At 42.7% G+C, this 17,933-nt stretch overlaps 1 protein-coding gene across 2 annotated transcripts in view; it reads left to right on the top strand.

Moving 5' to 3' along the window:
- The window catches only part of grm4 (glutamate receptor, metabotropic 4), a 217,397-nt gene that overhangs the window by 552 nt on the left and 198,912 nt on the right, over nt 1–17,933 (top strand). The window lies entirely within an intron of this gene.

Raw genomic sequence — 17,933 nt, 5'->3', positions numbered from 1 at the left:
CTGGCGAGTAATAAGAAGAGGCTGTTCCTGCTGCTATCAAGAGACGTTTGAACGGCTCCAGTGAAGCACTTGCTGAAGTTTCTTTTCCTGTTTAAATTTTGTTTTTCCATTTTGGACGTTATTGAAAGGCTTCCTACACAGGGACAAGTGAACAAGAGTGAAAAAGCTATTAATGTTAGTGTTTACAAGAGTATGTCATTAATAAAAAGCAGGGTAGATGGGCTGGAGGGTCTCTACCACACAGCTTCTGGGTTGGGTCCCTGTCTGTGAGGAGTTTGGAGGAGTGTGTTCACCCTGTATCTGTGTGGGTTTTCTCCAGTGGTGTGGTTTCCTCCCTCCATCCAAAAACACATGTCGCTGGGTGGATTTGTTCTGTGAAATTGTCTCTGGGTGATGCCCGGTGATGGATTGGTGCCCTGTCCTGTTCCTGTCTGGCACCCAATGAATCTGGAAGGCTCTGGACCCACCATGACCCTGATCAGGGTGACGTAACTACAGAAAATGAATGAAGGAACTATTGAGTGTAAAATTGCTTAAACAAATATTATTGGTATTTATTACATTATAATACATGCAAACATATATAAATCAATATATATGAAGTAATAAACGTGACAATAATGTCAGTGACAATGGTGTCAAAGGAAGCTCCCACAACACTGATATGGTCTTTGTAGCTGTGCCTCTGTTCATAGATTTGCTTCGTAGGAGTGTTAATAATGGAACGAACATCTGTCATTATAAGTGTGTCACCTTATGCCCCTACTGTGGTACATCCTTCATCTTGACAGTGTTTGTACTATAAGCTGTCCTCTCACAAATACTGAGATAAACTGTTCATGAATATGCCTAAGAATTCATTTTTAAATACGTCGTTCACTACCCAGACCAAGTGTTGAGGCATATGATCTTCCTCTTGGTCTTGGCCTACGATGTCCTACAGCCTGATGTTGCTGATATTAAAGGTACAGCTGTCAGCAGATGCACCCAGTTGGTGTGGAACTGGAACCTGTCTTGACAGCTTGACCCACTGTAGGTCTTAGCGCTCAAGACTCAAGCCTTCAAAACTTTCTCTGGATCTTGTTTACAGCCCCAGCACTGAATCTGTGTTATTGGAAAATATGGAGATTTGCATTTCATCGCTGTCCAAAGACAAACATGTATTTCTAGAATAGTAACTGAGGATAAATGCTCCTCAACCTTCAATGGAAAGGTTTAATTCCAAGTCATTTTGGAGCATTTGTATTGGTCTTACCTACACTCTTAAAAAAAGAAGAAAAACAGGTGGCTCTTCAAGGATTTAAGACAATGGTTCTGACATTGTTGTTCAGATGAATGAAGAACGTGTCGTATTTGGTTCTCTACAGCACCAAAGGGTTCTTCTATTGTTATATAAAGTGTTATAGAACCATTTTCATAAAGGTTGTTCATAATGAAGCATATACAGCACATTCTCAGTCAGTCTGAAGAACCTTTTAACTCTACTAATAAATGGTTCTATATAGAACCCTTGAAGAACCACGTTTTACAAGTGATTTGGGATGTATGTGTTTACCCGAGCTGGGCCCTGAACCCTAGTCTGCTGTGTAGGAGTCAGAGCTGCTACACTGCACCACTGTAGATTCTGTACATATGAGATGAGGATGATGACTGGAGAATGTGTTCAATTGTAAACAAAATAATTAAAAATAAAGGAAGAAAAGGAAGGGGAAAAATCCCTTGTGTCTTCGTGGCATATGGCCGACTCCAGTAAGCTTGGTCAAGGAGAAACAGCTAAGAGGAATTCAAAGGCTGCAAAGATGGCTTTCAGTCCTGCAGATGTCAGAGCTGGAAGCAGTGCACATGGTCTCGTTTGGAACCAGGCTGGACAGAGAAGCATGCTCTTTATGACCTTTCCATAATGCCACCCTGACACTTACAGTATGTGGTGGTATAAATGTCAGACAATTATCCGCCGCGAATGACGCCTTATAATTGTATGAAGCGATTCCAGGGTAGATGATTTTTGGGGGGTTACGCTGATTGTGGGTGTCAGGCTGAAGGACTTCGGGGCTAATCTCTGCTGCTGATGGCCCGCAGCTGTGGGTTGTTTTGCTGTTGCATTGCCACAGCCAGCAGCTCCACTCCATGCACTTTAAATTTCGAGCAGCTGCTTTTTTTTTTTTTTTAAATATATATTTTTTTTGAAGAAGGTTTATGCTGGAGGTTAATCACACTATATTGTGTGGGGGGCAGCCAGGGGGAAAAAAAGAGAAGTGTTAACATTTGGCCATAATGGTTGTTTTCTCAGAGCACCTGCTCTTTAAAACACTGTTTGTTTTTGCCTCTGATTCGCTGCTCTTTCCCTCAGATCGTCTCTCAGCTTTGAGAGATGAGGCCAAAACAGATGGCGGAAGCAAATTAGATTTCACCTACGTTATGCCCTGGCCATATATAAATCAGCCTCAACATTAAAACATGCATCAGCACCCATGAACCTGTCACTACTTCACTGGCTCTCTTTCCTTGGAACACTTTTTACTAAACTTAAAAGTCCTACTGATTTGGAGGTGTACTGACCAACATGACCAGCGCAGTTCAAATCCGTATGCTGGCTTCCAACATCAAGACATGAGCAAGCCAAACCTTGCTCCCACCCCATGCAAGTGCCATTGTAACAACCTAATCAATGAACTTATTCTGGTCACCCATCAGTGGTTTTAATATTGTGGCTGCTCATGTACATACAGGATAACATGCTTCACTCTTTCTGAGGAGACCTGATTTTGCCTGGAACCACTATCTATAATTTAGAGCTTCCTCCAGCATGCTAGCTGCATGAATGCAGTATTGGCTTTGCTCTGTAAGCTTAATGCATACTCTGTCTACACATTTGGCATTTATTATTGATCACTGAGTACCGTAACTGTATTCCATCAACTCAACAGAGACCACATGCTAAAAGGCTTTCTATTTACCACTCAATCAAAAAGTATGTGATGTATGAGGGTCTGCAGAATGATGGATCGCCTGGCATCCCTTCTCCTGCAGTTTCTTCTCAGTTGATGGAAGCTGTTGAGTTCCTCTACCTTCTCTGATGGTGAGATGAAAGATGACCCCTTAATCTGTATTTAAACTGATTTTCTGCTATAGGAAGGTTAATGATGCTATGATATGGATTCTGTAGGGTGTTTTCTGCTTTCCTATAGTGCTACACAAGCCCTTGTTTCGCTGTTTGTTTCACTCGCCCCCCCCCCCATCAAATGATCTGCACAACAGACTTGGCACAGGATTGATGCTGGATGCTCTTCCTGACTCAACCCTCCTATTTAAGCCAGGCTTGAAACATGAATGGGAAACGTGCCTTAGTTTCATTATACAGCAGTAAAAGAAATGTGACCTCTGCTTTTAACCCTTCTGTGGCAGCGATGCAGTGATAATAAACAAACACACACACAGCACACCATGTGGTGGTGCTACACATCCTGGGGTTGTGGTTTCTATCTCAACCTTGGGTCTCTGTCTCTGAGGTATTGTGTTCTCTGGATGAAGCTTTTACTGTAAATAAATGAATGACTGAAGCACCGTTCCTTCATTCTCCCCCTTGCTCTCATTTTTCCTACTGGTTCTAGAGAGTGAACCTGCAACCTTTGAGTCCCAAGCCCAATTCCCCTACCTCTATGCCACCTCCATAAGAAGGTACCTAAGCCTTTCTTGATAAGTGCCATGAACCCAGTTAAAACCCCAGTTGATATAAAGGCTGCTTTGGTCAATGTTGATGTCATTCCACTCCAGGATTGTTGGAACAAGCCTTCATAAACATAACAGTTCCACTTTACAATAACTCTACATTATAAAGGTTTATAAATGGTTTAAAAATCTACTTATTATTTAAGTTGTATACACCTTAAAAGTCATCAATAATCATTTAGAACACTGAGAGATAGGGCAGCAGTGACTTCTTTATTTTGTCTAATAGTGAAATATTGTCACTTCATATGTTCAGACATATGTTCATCAGTGTCTAAAAAGACATGCTATCAGTGGTTAGTGGATTAAACTTGGTGGTTAAATGGTTAAACTCATTAATAAATATGTGCTGAAGCTGACAGGGTTAATGTTGACTGATGGAGAAGACAAAGTAAGATAGGTATTCTGTAAGAGCTGATGTTTAACAGTGCAGATAGATGTGGGTTCACTATTTGGCAAACAACAGGTCACTGTTGTCTTTTCTATCTGTGTTTTATGATTATTAAATGATTAATAAATGATTATTAATGACTTTTAATGTGTTTACAACCTAATTAATAACCATTAATATACATTTTGTAAACAATTTATAGACCACTATCAGTGCAGTCTTATCCTAAAGTGGTACCAACATAACTATGCAGTTTAATGTCAGTACATTTTGTAAATGCTGTCCTTCACCAAAGATGTACTCACTTTTCTATGACCATCACTCAGCATTACAGACTTTTAAACACTGAAAACAGAGGTGCCAGTAAGGGTTGTCCCTGAAGATAGTTTAGGTGATTTTTCTTAGGCAGCACTCCAGAAAAAGAAAGCTACTGAACAGTTCTTGGCTTGAACTGACACTTCTTAGAAAGACCTCTAATTAGCCTGATATCTTTTATATTAATCAGTGAAAAGGTTCTCCACGCTCCACGTCTCACTTACAAAAATGTTCTCTTGAGAACTATATACTGAAATGTCCTTGGGGGGAACCAAAAGTAATGTTCCTAGACAATGAAGTCCTCTAAAGTGATTATGGGTTGAAAGGAACAATGGTAGAATCTAAAGAATTCTTTGAAGAACCTACACTTGGTAAAAATGAAAGAAAAAAAGGTAGCTTTACAGGTGTTTGCGCATAAAACCTCATCACATCTGCATAAGGCTTTCAAGGCAACTGACAAGAACTGTGAAAGCTAATTCCAACAAGTAGCAGCTGTCAGAAAACCTGTACATCAGTTTCACTTGAGAAAGTGTTATAACACCTGACATTTGTTGGACTAAGCCTTCATAGACGGTTATGTAGACTTATGTCAGGTGTAATTAAGGCTAATGTAGGTGTCACATAAAAGAAATGTAATAGCTGCCAGACGCTGTTTGTGATTTTAGGGGTCACGTTGTGTTGTTGTTTGTTGTTGTGTTTGTGTGTGCACTTGTGTTTGGGCTTGGTGGCTAGCGAGATTGGATTGTTGGGGGCTCAGCATGGCACAGAGGGGGGTCTACTGGCTTTATTGTCCCTGAATCTTGATACACCCCTCAGCCCAAATCCTGCCTCCTTCCTTTGTGCCTTTCTGCACTACTGTCCTTGTTAGGGAGCTTAATACATGGCTGTTTCTCAGTTCCAAGAACAGAAAGAATGGACTTTTCTGGTGTTTTCTAGAAGAACATTCTTTGAGGAGCAAATTAATGATAATTCAGGACTCAGGACATTTCTGTTGGCAAGTCACAAACTAATACATCCTTGTTATGTTGGGTGCAGCGAGAACAACATCAGGGCCCTTTAACCATTCTTGGGGTTGTGTTTTTGAGTATTGGAACATAACTTGGGCATTAGAAGATGATGTCAAACAAGAACACAAGAATGTAAGGACACACAAGAAGTATGACTGATTGTGGTCTCATTGTGATGTCATAGTATTACCAAGCAAACAAAACAAACAGAACCAATTGGAATGTTCTCAGTTACAAAACAAACAAACAAACAAAAATATTGCAATGTTCTTTAAGGAACCAAAAGCATTATTTGACAGTGTCCTCTCTGGAAAAAATAGAGTCATACTCAGGAGAGGCCATTCGGCAGGTTTTTCAAACAGAGCTTGAGTCCAGTGTAATTGAGACACTCTCCCAGATATTGATAGGTCAGCCTGCTGTCGTGAACTGGCACTAGTGCAGCTTCTGCTTTGATTCTGCCTCCGAGCGCGCTGGAAAGTTTGTTGTGGGCAAATGAGGACTTTCTTTAAAAGATCAAAACCCTTCGCCACAGGGGTGAAGCTCCTCTGCTATCACGGCTTAATTATCTGAAGTGACTGAGTAAGCATAAATCCAAATTTAGATTTCATTTCTCCTTGTGTTTCAGTCTCCCACGTATGGATTTTCTGTTTGCTTCTCTATACACTTTATCGGAGGACTGGTTTCTCTTTGGCATGTATGAAATGGAAGCGTGAGCATGGAGCACAGATATAACACTAATGCATTCTTCACATCAGACCCCTATAGAGAGGCATAGGGCAAGGCCTGACATAGATTTATTAAGTCTATATCATCTTTCTTACATGTTCCCATTCTCTCTCTCTCTCTCTCTCTCTCTCTCTCTCACTCACTCACTAACACACACACACACACACACACACACAAACTGAAAAGCTGCTGATGTGCTGATGCTGCAGTTTTACCTAAACCCTGCAAAAGCCCTTTATACTACATTCCTCTACATTGGAGTTGTAGCATTTCTTGGAGCGTGTGTGTGTGTGTGCGTGTATGCATGTAATGGGACTTTTCTAGTCTGAGTGCCTCCACTCTAGCCCATCCGCCTCACTCCCCCCCTGCAAAAGACCATCTGCTCAGTGGAGGTCCAGCCTAACAACTCCTACACTGGGTGAGAGAGCAGATTCTCCGCTGTCCCAGCCACCGTCAATGTCTCTTGACCCAGCGCACAGTCATCCACTGCCAATGCCACTATGAGCCACTTCGAGCAATCAGTGGATGTTTTTCTTTTTCTTTTCTTTTTTTTCTTTTCTGTTGTGGTTGTTTTTGTAGGCTCTGTGTCAGTAGACCACCCTCACATGGCGGGGCTGAATGGACTGAATGAAACGGAGGAGTTGATGGGTCTGGCTTCTGGCTCCCTCTCATCCTTGGCTCATTTCAGAGTCATTGCTCATGGTGGGATAGTTGCGGGGTATTGTCCGCTTCTCCAGCCCGAGCCAACTCATTAGGACTAGATGCGTGCTGGCGCTGGAATGTAAAACAGGTGCTTTTGTTTTTGGGCGAGCAGGACCCAGGCTCTCCCCTCGTCACTGATTTCTGTTTGTAGAGCCGCAAATATCTGTTTGATTTGGGACGCGCCCCACAAACAAAAGGCCCGTTTTGGAAACCCTCGACTACGAATGATGAGAATACAGCCATTAGTCAGATGGTCTTCCAGTGCCTTGGCGCAGAAGCGAGGAGGGTGTGAAAGACGGAGAATGTTTCATTCACTGCACTTCAAACGCTCATGATTGTCTCGCTGTGATCACGTCTTCATTGACACCGAAGAAAAGCAGACGGAAATTACAAACACATTTGAAAAAGTCTTTCAACTCGCCTCAGAGTCCAACTGCAGTGCGGCACACTTGAAAAAAAAATGCAGCATGTATTTCTGGCTCTTTACACTACAGGGCCCACTGTTTGCGCTCACCAGTCTTTTCTTCTGAAATTATAGCAGCCATATTTTATACACTTCTCTGCAATTTAACAGAGTTCTGGGGTGTTCATGAAACATCTGTGACTTGAATTGGTGAAAATACAACAAGGATCCAACAGCCCTGTGCAGAATGACAGGTTTCAGCGCTTGTTCCTTTAAATGAGAATGAGCCACAGTTCAGTTCACCCCGAGAGCCCAGGAGTGAGGAAAGAGGAGCAGAAGGGTTAGGCTGGGTGGGTGGTCTCGTTTCACACTTTGTGGGGTGGTAGGCACCAAATCCCAAATGAATGTGCTGATGTACTGAAAATAAAATTTTATCCCCAACAATATGTCCGGATTAATGGCTTTTAAAGGGAGTTTTGATGGTTGGACTATTAGTTCTGAATCACAAACTCTTCAACCCTCAAACACACCCTGAATGCATTGAATGGATCTCGATTACTCCAGAGAATGTTCCACTGTTCCACAGCTCAATGCTGGTGGCTTTATACCCCATTAGCCGACACTCGACGTTGTGCACTGTGATGTTAGGCTCATGTACAACTGCTTTGGCGCACACACAGAGCTTTATGTTTCTGTGGGAATGAAAAAATCTGTGTGTGAATAATGAAGCATCTGTGCCCACAATAGGGGCAATTCATTTAACTTGTTAGTATTTAATTCACTATGCATAGAAGTATTATTGATTTATACCCTGCCCTAGTTTTGACAGCTGCCTAGTGGTCTGTCATTCCTAAGCTAAAACTTTCCTCATGCCATCTGCATGAAGGGAAAGGGTCCACTGCTATGTCAAATAGATGGACGTATGCAAAGGTGTTGGTTTTTATGACACAGTGAGGACACCGCCAATTCAGTATTGCCTGTAATACAACTCATTTTCCACACAGTCTATGAAACCTCTGCAATCTTCAGTCTCAGCTCCGTAGAACTTCACGGAGGAGCTTGTGAAAGTGTGCACTCACGCCAGACCCAAAAATCTTTTTTGTCCAGTAGCTCCAGATAACAAGGTCGTTGTGTGGCAGGATGTGGAACGATTGCGAGCCTGAAAGCATTTGTAACTGGACAGTGTGGTGGACACTGACATGATCCATTGTCAGGGCAGTCCCATGTATCACCACAGCTCAAGGTGAACCGGCTGATAAGGGAGTGAAAGATGGAAAAGTTTCAAAGTTGTCAAGCAGGTCTTGAGTAATTATCTAATGTGAAATAAGCCAGCTTCTGCTGGTGGGGAACCAGTCTATTCCAGGTTCCTCCGAGGCAGATCCTCATGCCCCCTGAGAGATTCCCTATGTCACCGCTGTCAGCGTGTGTCCCCCCCTAAGTGTGCCTCCTGTTAAATGGAGTGTGAAATGAGCACATTTAGCCAGCCCACTAGCATCATGCTCATGACATGGGCTCTTCCTGCACTCACAGTCAAACTCGGAGTGTCCCGGCAGCGCTGCCAATCACACCACTGCAAGGCTTTTCTCATTGTCGCGCATTATACATTTCATCCATGAAGATGAGTCCTGCATGTTGAAACGAAAACGAAATGAGTCGCTGTAAGTACGATGATATACCAACTTGAGTGGTTTTATTTGCTTTGAAAGGGGCAAAAAAAGCCCCACTGAAGTTACAAAGTATGTCACGTAGCTAAAGAAGTGCCCAGACTTATCACTTGCAGTACCTCTTTTATTAGAAGTACAACAAGGGCATTTTTATATAGACTTGCTGTATGAGGGATTTCACCGTGTTCCACTCTACACGGTTTTCGAACTGAAAAGCCTATGTGACCAAAAGGAACGGACTGACCATGACTTATACATGAGGCAGGAGATAACTTATACATGACGCCGCTCCTGTGCCTTGCCTTTGTTGTTATGAAGGCAGTGAGGGGGAGGCAGAGTCTCAGGGGGAGGCAGCAGCCAGGTCTCAGGAATCTTCAGCTACAGAAGCAAACGAGTCAAGGAAAGGACCATGTAATTTTCCTCTCCGTGCCCCTCCCACTGATCCGTTCTCTTATAGCTGCAGTTACGAAGGAGGACAGGCTTTCCATAAGGGTGACAACAGTCTCATTAGACATAATGAGACATTATAATGTGATAAAATAAAGAATGAATTTAGACATGAATGAAGGTAGACTTCTATAGTTTAATGTTACTAAATAATATAACATCATACACTGTAGAAAAGTGAGTGGATCAGACACAGCAGTGCTGCAACATTTTTAAACACCTCAGTGTCACTGCTAAACTGAGAACAGTCCACCAACTAAGAAAATCCAAAAGCACCCTGTAAAGGTCTAGATGATGAATAACAAACTGTGCAGCAACAGATGAGATACTGTCATTGCCTTGGCTTCTCCAGTGTAGACAGGGGTGTCTCATAGAGTCTAGAAGCACTGCTGTGTCTGATCCATTCATACTTAGTCAACACAGACCACCACCACATGGTGGAATGATCCCCACTCAATTAATACCTGCCCTGTTATGGTCCTGAGGGGTCCTGACCATTAAGGAACAGGGTTAAATGGTGCTAAAATGTATGCAGAGCATGAGATGGACTATAGTCTGTAACCCTGAAACAGCATAGTACCCCTGTATGATCAATGGACCTGATAAAACAACATAGAGCATAGAAACAAGGAGGTTATTATATTTTTTTAGCAGTTCTGTGTAAATATACATCTGAATATACTGATATTTAAAACATTCAAACAGGCCGTATGGACATTACCACAAGAGCAGGCCTCTGTGGCTTTGACACTTCAGTGAAATCAAATTGGTGACAGTGATGAAGACAAGGAAATGTGGAAATCTGAAGAGTGTGCCAAAAAAGTCACAAGATTTGGAGATGATTCATTCACAGGTGCTTGCTGTAGCTGTAATACAGGTGATCATCTGATTTATCCTCGTGATTTTTTTTCCACATGCGCATGAAATAAAAAACCATATGAACTTGAAATGACCCATATTCCGTTATAGCCATTTTTCTTATAGGAGTGCTATTATGCCTCCTCTGGCTGAATAGGTTTATTGGTAACATTCAATAATGTGTATCTAAACTTGTGACAATATCAGTATCTAATTACATCACACAGAGGGGCTTCATATTGATATCAGCACCTTTTCTCCTCCTGAAATAGTGGATCTTGTATGAAATCTATAGGAAATAATAAAAGAAAATGGGATGCATTGGTGCATACACATTGCTAAATGTCAGTCAAAGCCCCCTAGACATTGGGATGTGTAGCATTGCAGCTGTGTCCTCTGGAGTTGTGAAATATGGACCCAAAGTACCCAATGCTAAGTGTTGGCCAGAGAGGTATAAAGCCCTCTGGTCTCTCAGAAAATCTGTGGTGGTACCCTCAAGGGTACATACTTATGGTGTTTTCCATCGCCTGGGTCTGGCTCAGCACGCTTTAAGCTTGTCGCTTTTCCACAGGCAAGGCTCCCTCGAGAAATGGAGCCTCTAACGTCGCAACACCCCACCTCTAACAGGAATCGCTGTCTTTGAAAACCACAACAACAGCAACGTAAACTTAGGTGCTGTTTACTCATCGTGTATTTGCGTGTTGTCTTAGTTTTTTGGACTGAACACAGCTCCACACCCCAGTTCTCACAGATCAGTTTTACTAGTTGCATGTTTGGCTTTCACTGGAAATTTTCGTTGGCCATCAGCCCAAGGAGCATATAAACCTCTTCAAAACATCTCAAGGTAAAATCACGAGCTGCCTTTGTGAGTCCAGTCAAAATAAACGTGAAAGCTGTTGTAATTTAAGAGATTTTACAAGCAGCGAGTTTGTCCTGGATTTGAATGAGCTTTTCATTTTGTGGCGATTGACTAGGCTCTGGCCAATCAGCGCTCTGCAGGGTTTACACGTCACCATTTAGTACCTAATTGGCACCGTTGGGACCCAGAGCGAGCTGGGATTGAAAAGCTACCAAGTTCCAGGGACCAGGTACCAGATTTGCCCAGTGGAAAAGCAAAAGAGCCATGCCGAGTCGAATAGAGTCGTGTAAGTTCCATGCAGTGGAAAAGGACCATTAGTACTTTAATTAGGGAATGTCTACATCGTTATTTAATGAAAGCTTACAAATATTTTCCTTTAAGGAATACAACTGGACTTTTAAACCACAATAATATACATGTACAGTACCTTTTGTCCTGTCAGTGTATGCACTGAACTGATAGAGCTCCATCCAATGCCTTTGGGAGGAGTTGGATTGGTGTTTGTTGTCCCGAACCTGGGCCTTTCCTTGAACTTGTTACAGGGAGAGGAGGAGGGTACTGACAGGTGCACTACTTTGTCGCACTCTTTCAGCCTCCGAACGTCAGGGAGGAGTCGAGCTTCACTCGAGCGGCTCTAACAATGTTCTCCAGCTCTCAGGCTCATTACAGAGAGACAGAGGACGTAGCTCCACTGCGGAGTCTCAGGATTTGATAATGAGATGTAATTATTTACCATGAGAGGCCCCAATTAATAATGCATGGGCCACAACCCAGAGAGAGAGGGCTGCACAGTGCACCGAGAGCAGCATGTTAATTGTCATAGTTCCGCCAGGAAAGTAAAGGCAGCAGGGATTTATTGAAAACCCGGGTCTGCTCTCGGCTGTGGGCAATGTGCCTGAGTGGGTCTCTGCAGATGAGTGCCAGAGACCCCACAAGTTCTGATTTATCTGATGTTGGGCTGAGATGGGGTGACCCCGCTGTAAAACTGATTGGATTAAGCCGCAGCCCGTCCCCACCCGCGGAGCCCAGGCAGCGGCTCAGAAGATGGCCTTCTTTGTGGCGGTGTCTACTCGCTGCCATTTCAGAAAGGCAAGGAGGGAATTTGCGGTGTGTCCAGAAGGCCTGGTCTCATTGTTCCGCAACAGCCGGAGCTCTGTCCTTGTTTATCTGCGGCTGTGCAGAAAGCTCGGCTCGCGGCCCCTCTCTCTGATCTCTTCCAGAAGCACGTCGGTCTCGCGCTGTGGGAGCCGCATGCTCTGGAGGTGAGCCTGGCTGAAAGCACAGCTGTTGTCACACCCGAGAACGCTCCACAGGTGTTCCGCCGCAGCAGAGCACCAGGCCTGTTTGGATTCTGCAGAACGGAGTGGACGTGCTTGCATCTGAGGTTCATGCTCATTTTCATAGCACAGTGAACTCCTTTGATGGTGCACTTCTACATCCAATTGATTGTCTGTTTTTACACTATTGGAAATAAAGGACCAGACTGTCACTGGGGTGGTACCACATTCATCACTGGGGTGTATCTTCAAGTTTATGTCTTCAATTTTCGAATTTTCAAAATCGAATTTGTCTTCGATTTTTTGAGCTATTTCTATTTTTTGTGCAAAGCACCACATACTTCACTGGTGGAAATAAGAGGGCGCTAACCTGTGGATGCTTGAAGTATATGTAGCCAACTCTGGTGGTCACAGTATGTTATAGCTACTAACCCATCAGCTGAGCCCTACGTCATTTAAGACCCTCCCACAAAACATTTTTATTGGTCCTGAGTAGGTAAGCTAACCGTGCTGAGCTGTGCCTAATCTTGTGGAAAAGCCCCTGGAACAGTTACCCAGCGTGCTTAGAACTGTTCGGCCCTGCAGTGAATAAAGGCCCTCAGAGGTCATACAGGGGAAAAGTGTCAGAGTGTTACTATAATATACTGCTGAATCTACCACTGTGGCAAGTTCTGGTTTCCTAATCATCCTCATCTTTAAATAACTGGCTCAGTCATTCCCTCTAGCCTCTCTGTCTCACAGATGATGTGCGGTGAACGTACTGGCACTAATTGACTCCTGTCACATTGTCCAGGTGGATGCTGCACATTGGTGATAGTTGAAGTGATTCCCCAATGTTTGAAAGAGGGTACAGCACTGTATAAGTGTAATTATCATTATTCTTTCGTTTTAAGGCAAGGAAAAGCTGTTACTTCAGCAAAAAAAGGGGCAAACATTTCAGAAGAAGAATGACTTCAATCCAGTGCACAACACACTTCTGATGGAGCATTCATTCTCCAGAATTGTATACAGTACCTTTAATGTTCGTGTATGGCTGATCCTGAGCATCCAGTCTGCATTTGGTTTCTATGGAGATTGTACTCATTGTAGCAACTACCTGAGGAATTCGTAAAACCCATATATATATATAATCTGTATAACATTTCTCATGATAATTCCACTCCTTTAAAAATAATATGAAAAGAATGGAGCTGAGTGGAATAAGCTGTAAAACTGCTGTTGTACCTCTGTGGATAGGTTTGTTCCTTGATGAAAGTGCATCGGCACAGCTCCCTTTTCTCTGATAGTGTATCAGTGTCGGCCCTACATACATAAAGCACATTTAAAGCACTATCCGCATCGAAAATGAAGAGCCTAGCGCTGAGCGAATGCATTTCATTACAGGAAAGAGCATCTCCGCGATTAACTTGGGTTTATTCCATTGCGGTATGAGACCTGGCCTTATTTATTTTGGTATGCAGCCCTGCAGGCCGTTCAGCATCTAGTGATAATGGCAAAATGGCAAATTTCCTAAGGATATTAGACACACACAAACACACACGTGCACACACAATCACACATACTTGCGCACACACATAACCATGCTAAAGCATATGGCTGGAAATGAGGGCTGTTTGAAAGCTCTCTGGGCTCTTGGCTTTGCTATGTGGGTGTTCTCTCATTGTCTTTCCCGCGGGGGATGCTCTTGTTGTATTGCGGGGGAAGGTTGAGCTCTGAGATTAATGAAAAGAACCATTTTAGTGTGTAAAAAAAACATATTCTCTCAATCTACTTAACATCACACGTTCCAGAAGCTCACCGGTGACTTGGGGTTGTGCGCTCCTATGTGTGCCGGGCAAACGGCGCGATTTCCTCTTCGAATACCCCACAATGGCCTCAGGCTTTTTGCTTCCTAGTGTTTCCAGCAAACTTGCCACATTCATCATTGGCATCTGCACTCGGCAGCAGCCACTTGTTGCAGAGAGTGAGGGAAAGGAAAAAAAATACAACAACAGGAGAAAAATCTACTGAAGGAATACCGAATGCGATCCAAAAAATCAGTGAAAAACAAAGGTCTCTCAGATCCATAGTTCATGGTTATGACAGAGGAAATGTATCAGAGAGAAAGATGTCCTAGATTCAAGTGTGTGTCTATCACGTGACAGATGATATTTTGAGATAATATAAACCCGCTATCCTCACTTTGCTGTGTTAACTCAGTGTCACATTCTCAGTGTGCAAGTTTAATCCTGATCTGATGTGTGAAGCCCCACACCTCCACTGCCTTTCCATAAACCAACCAAAACAACTGAAGCAATCAGAGATATTCAGTGGAACAGCAGACCACACTCTCTCTTGCTGTTACTCTCTCTGTAATGAGGAAGCTCTTGTGAAGAGTGCTGTGTGTTTCCTGTGCAGAGCTGCAAAACATGACATTGAGAGCACTGCTTCAGCAAAGTTTGAATCCAATGAATTATGGAAGAAGAAAACGACCGGGATGCATTATTATTTATCTGTGGTGATAAGACATGCATTGTAGGTCATTTTACAGTGTAGGTTAGAGCTGTGGCCATTTTACCAAAGGCTAAAAGGTTAATTACTATTTAAAAGAGTGGCGTTTATCAGACCATAACAGCTGTTATTTTATTTCCACTCAACGCAATCAAGAACAACATCTTAACATGCTTTGGATAGGGACATTCAGATCAATAAAAACAGAATTTGACCAATCAGAGACAAGCAGACACTACTGTGAACATGAGAATAACCACAACTCTGTGAGAGGGTTATAAACACAAATCTGGATGCAATTTATAGAACATACAATTGAGATCAAAATCACAAAACCACAAATAGATATTTTCTTCAAAATTGAATTGTCTTTAATTATTTTCCTTTCACAGTAGAGCTAAATGAGTTAGGGAAACATCTAATTGTATGTTTCTGACCAACTTGATGGTTGTAATTTCAATGTGAACTTTATCCCTTTTCTCTTCAAGAAGACTGGCACATTCCTTTTTTGGATTTTGGCTTGAGTTGTGGACGTCAGCAAACATGTTGAAATGTAGCCTTCTAGGAAAGCAGTTCCAGCTCTGTGTTATTAAATTTCCCAACTTAAGTCAGTGCTAAATAATGTAGGACTGGTTTAAATTTGCAGCACTTGAGATATGGAAATTGTGTTTTAAAATGATCATTTTTTATTTTGATATATTTCATCATTTAATACCCCCACCACAAAACTAACTCTGTATTTTAACAATGGATGAATGTAACCTGGAATGGTGCTTAGGGTTTGTGTAAGCTGCTAGAAAATCCAGCTTGAACATTACTGTATAGTTTTCTTGCTCTTGTAGCTATTGCAATATCCAATAGTTATGGTGTGGGCTTCCAGTGATTGAGCCATCCTGAGCTGCATGGCACTCAAATAAGGTCCACCCACTCTGGAAGGATCCAAGCCATAATAGCTCCAATCAGAGGAGCCAAAATGAGTCCTCCGGCAGAGGCTATTCAGTCAGCAGATGGGAAAGCCTGCATGTAATCATTTACACATTTATACCAGTCAGCTTGTCAACACTCTATGTACACCGTAATGTGGTCCTTGGATTTTGTTTTGAACACTTTTATAGGAAAGGCCCTGTACAAAGTATGTGAAGCACTTTGAAACCTAACAGCCTTTATCAGTCTGGACTGTGTGTTTATAAGAGAACACAAACTCTCGACATGGCTTACAGGGTAGGGCACTCAGCTACAGCAGGGCGGAGCCAGACCTGATACTAAATATATCTACTATCAGACAGAAGTTAGATTCATCTTGATCCAGTGACTCATAGTCTTCAGGGGCAGAAAAATATAAGAGCTAGGTATCTTCAGGGTCAAATGACCTCTGTATGGCCACTCTGCACTTTACATTTATATTTATATTTACATTTATGGCATTTAACAGACATTAATATCCAAAGCCAAGAGTAGATTAAAGTGCCAACGTTTTCTTTGGAGGGAATCACATTTGTTTTAATAAAGATATCTTTTAATTCTGTGGTTTCAATTGAATATGATCTTGATTTAAATACATGGAAGCTTATTTTAGGAACCAAAAATAGTAGTTCTGTGAGTTCGCTCCTTTTTCTGTGATTTCGCTCCTTTTGTTTGAGAGTATATGTCAGCATTTTCCCAGTATTTTATCTCTATCAAATATGGGTCCTTTCTGTCCTTATTAATTTTAAGAGAATACTCCCTTGAACATCCGGACACCTGCTATAGGCAACTGATTTCGGTTCCCTAAAGACCCCAACAAGATCTACTTTAGATCTCTGTTTTACTTGAGACGTGGGATGTGTATGTGAAGAGTCTTCAGCATATAATTTTTTATAAGGTTTAGGATTTTAAAGCTTTCCATCCAAATATTCAAAGAGTGTTGGAAAAATAAAGGAAAAAGGCAGTGCAGTTGATTTAACCCTGCGCAGTTGATTTAACTGGTGTTGCTGAGGCTGCGATTGACTGGTACATCATTTATATTGACTGAAGTACAGCCAGCTGCACTCTTATAGACTCCAGTCCACGGAGGGTAAACACAAAATAAGGTCCCAGTACTAGAACTCACCTCTTCATTTCAGAAGCAGTGGTGATGCTGAGTGAGTCATATTATTTGTGAAATGGGTTGATGGTTCAGCAAAGTATTCACTTCCAATCTCATCGGTTGTAGTTTTTAATAACTCTCCTGCCACTTTAATGCACGGAGCTCACTCCAGGCTTCGTGACTCATCAGCAGTGGCCTGGGAAATCAGCGGCATTCCAGGAATCTGATTGTGCCGTTGTCCCTGCCATCCCGTTTGATGCTCTTCAAGTGCTGTGCCTTTCCTGCAACTTTCTCCGAGACCGTGAAGGGTCCGTCTAGCGAGCGCTCTCTCTACTCCTTCTTGCAGCCTCCCAGCAATCACCTACTTGTCAGAACGTCAGCCGACATTACTGTAAAAACCTTCGAACAAGTGAGCAAGGCCTGGCGTGGCTGGGGAACTGGAGCGGAACGCACAAGGCCGGGGAGGGAGCAGTCGTCTGACCTTCCATGGCCTTGGAGGGTAAGAAGAACAGGCCCTGTGTGGGCGGCCGTGGTGTAGGACAGGAGATTCTCTGTCACAAACGATCTGCACGCCTTGCGCTGATGTGAGGAGAAGGCTCTGGTCATGTGCCTCCTTCCTGCATTGAGAGAAGTCAGGGGCTTTGCCAAGGCCATGGGGCGCTGAAGATGCTCCTCATTTCCTAAACTATCTCAACTAGTCAGGGGATTTCTTTAGTGAAAGGACATTATGCCGCAGCTCTCCAGATCAATAGCCCCAGTTGACCTTTTTCAGCTCATTTATCATATTAGTCTATGAAATTGAAAATACATTTAAAACAGCCTGAGCAGCCTTCTCTTGGGAGGACAGCTGTGTAATTTTCTTTCTCCTTCTTCTTCCCTTTCTTCATTTTTTTTAAATTCATTAATGCTGCTAAAATGTCAAGCTGCCTCACAACATAATAGACCTGTAAAGTAACCCTAATCTGGACAGCTCAGTTAGGTACACTGGTCAGTCCAAACA

This window comes from Hoplias malabaricus, chromosome 3 (genome assembly GCF_029633855.1).
Source record: "Hoplias malabaricus isolate fHopMal1 chromosome 3, fHopMal1.hap1, whole genome shotgun sequence".
NCBI lineage: Eukaryota > Metazoa > Chordata > Actinopteri > Characiformes > Erythrinidae > Hoplias > Hoplias malabaricus.
Note: the sequence above shows the minus strand (reverse complement) of the source record. Positions and strands in the feature narration are given on the sequence as shown.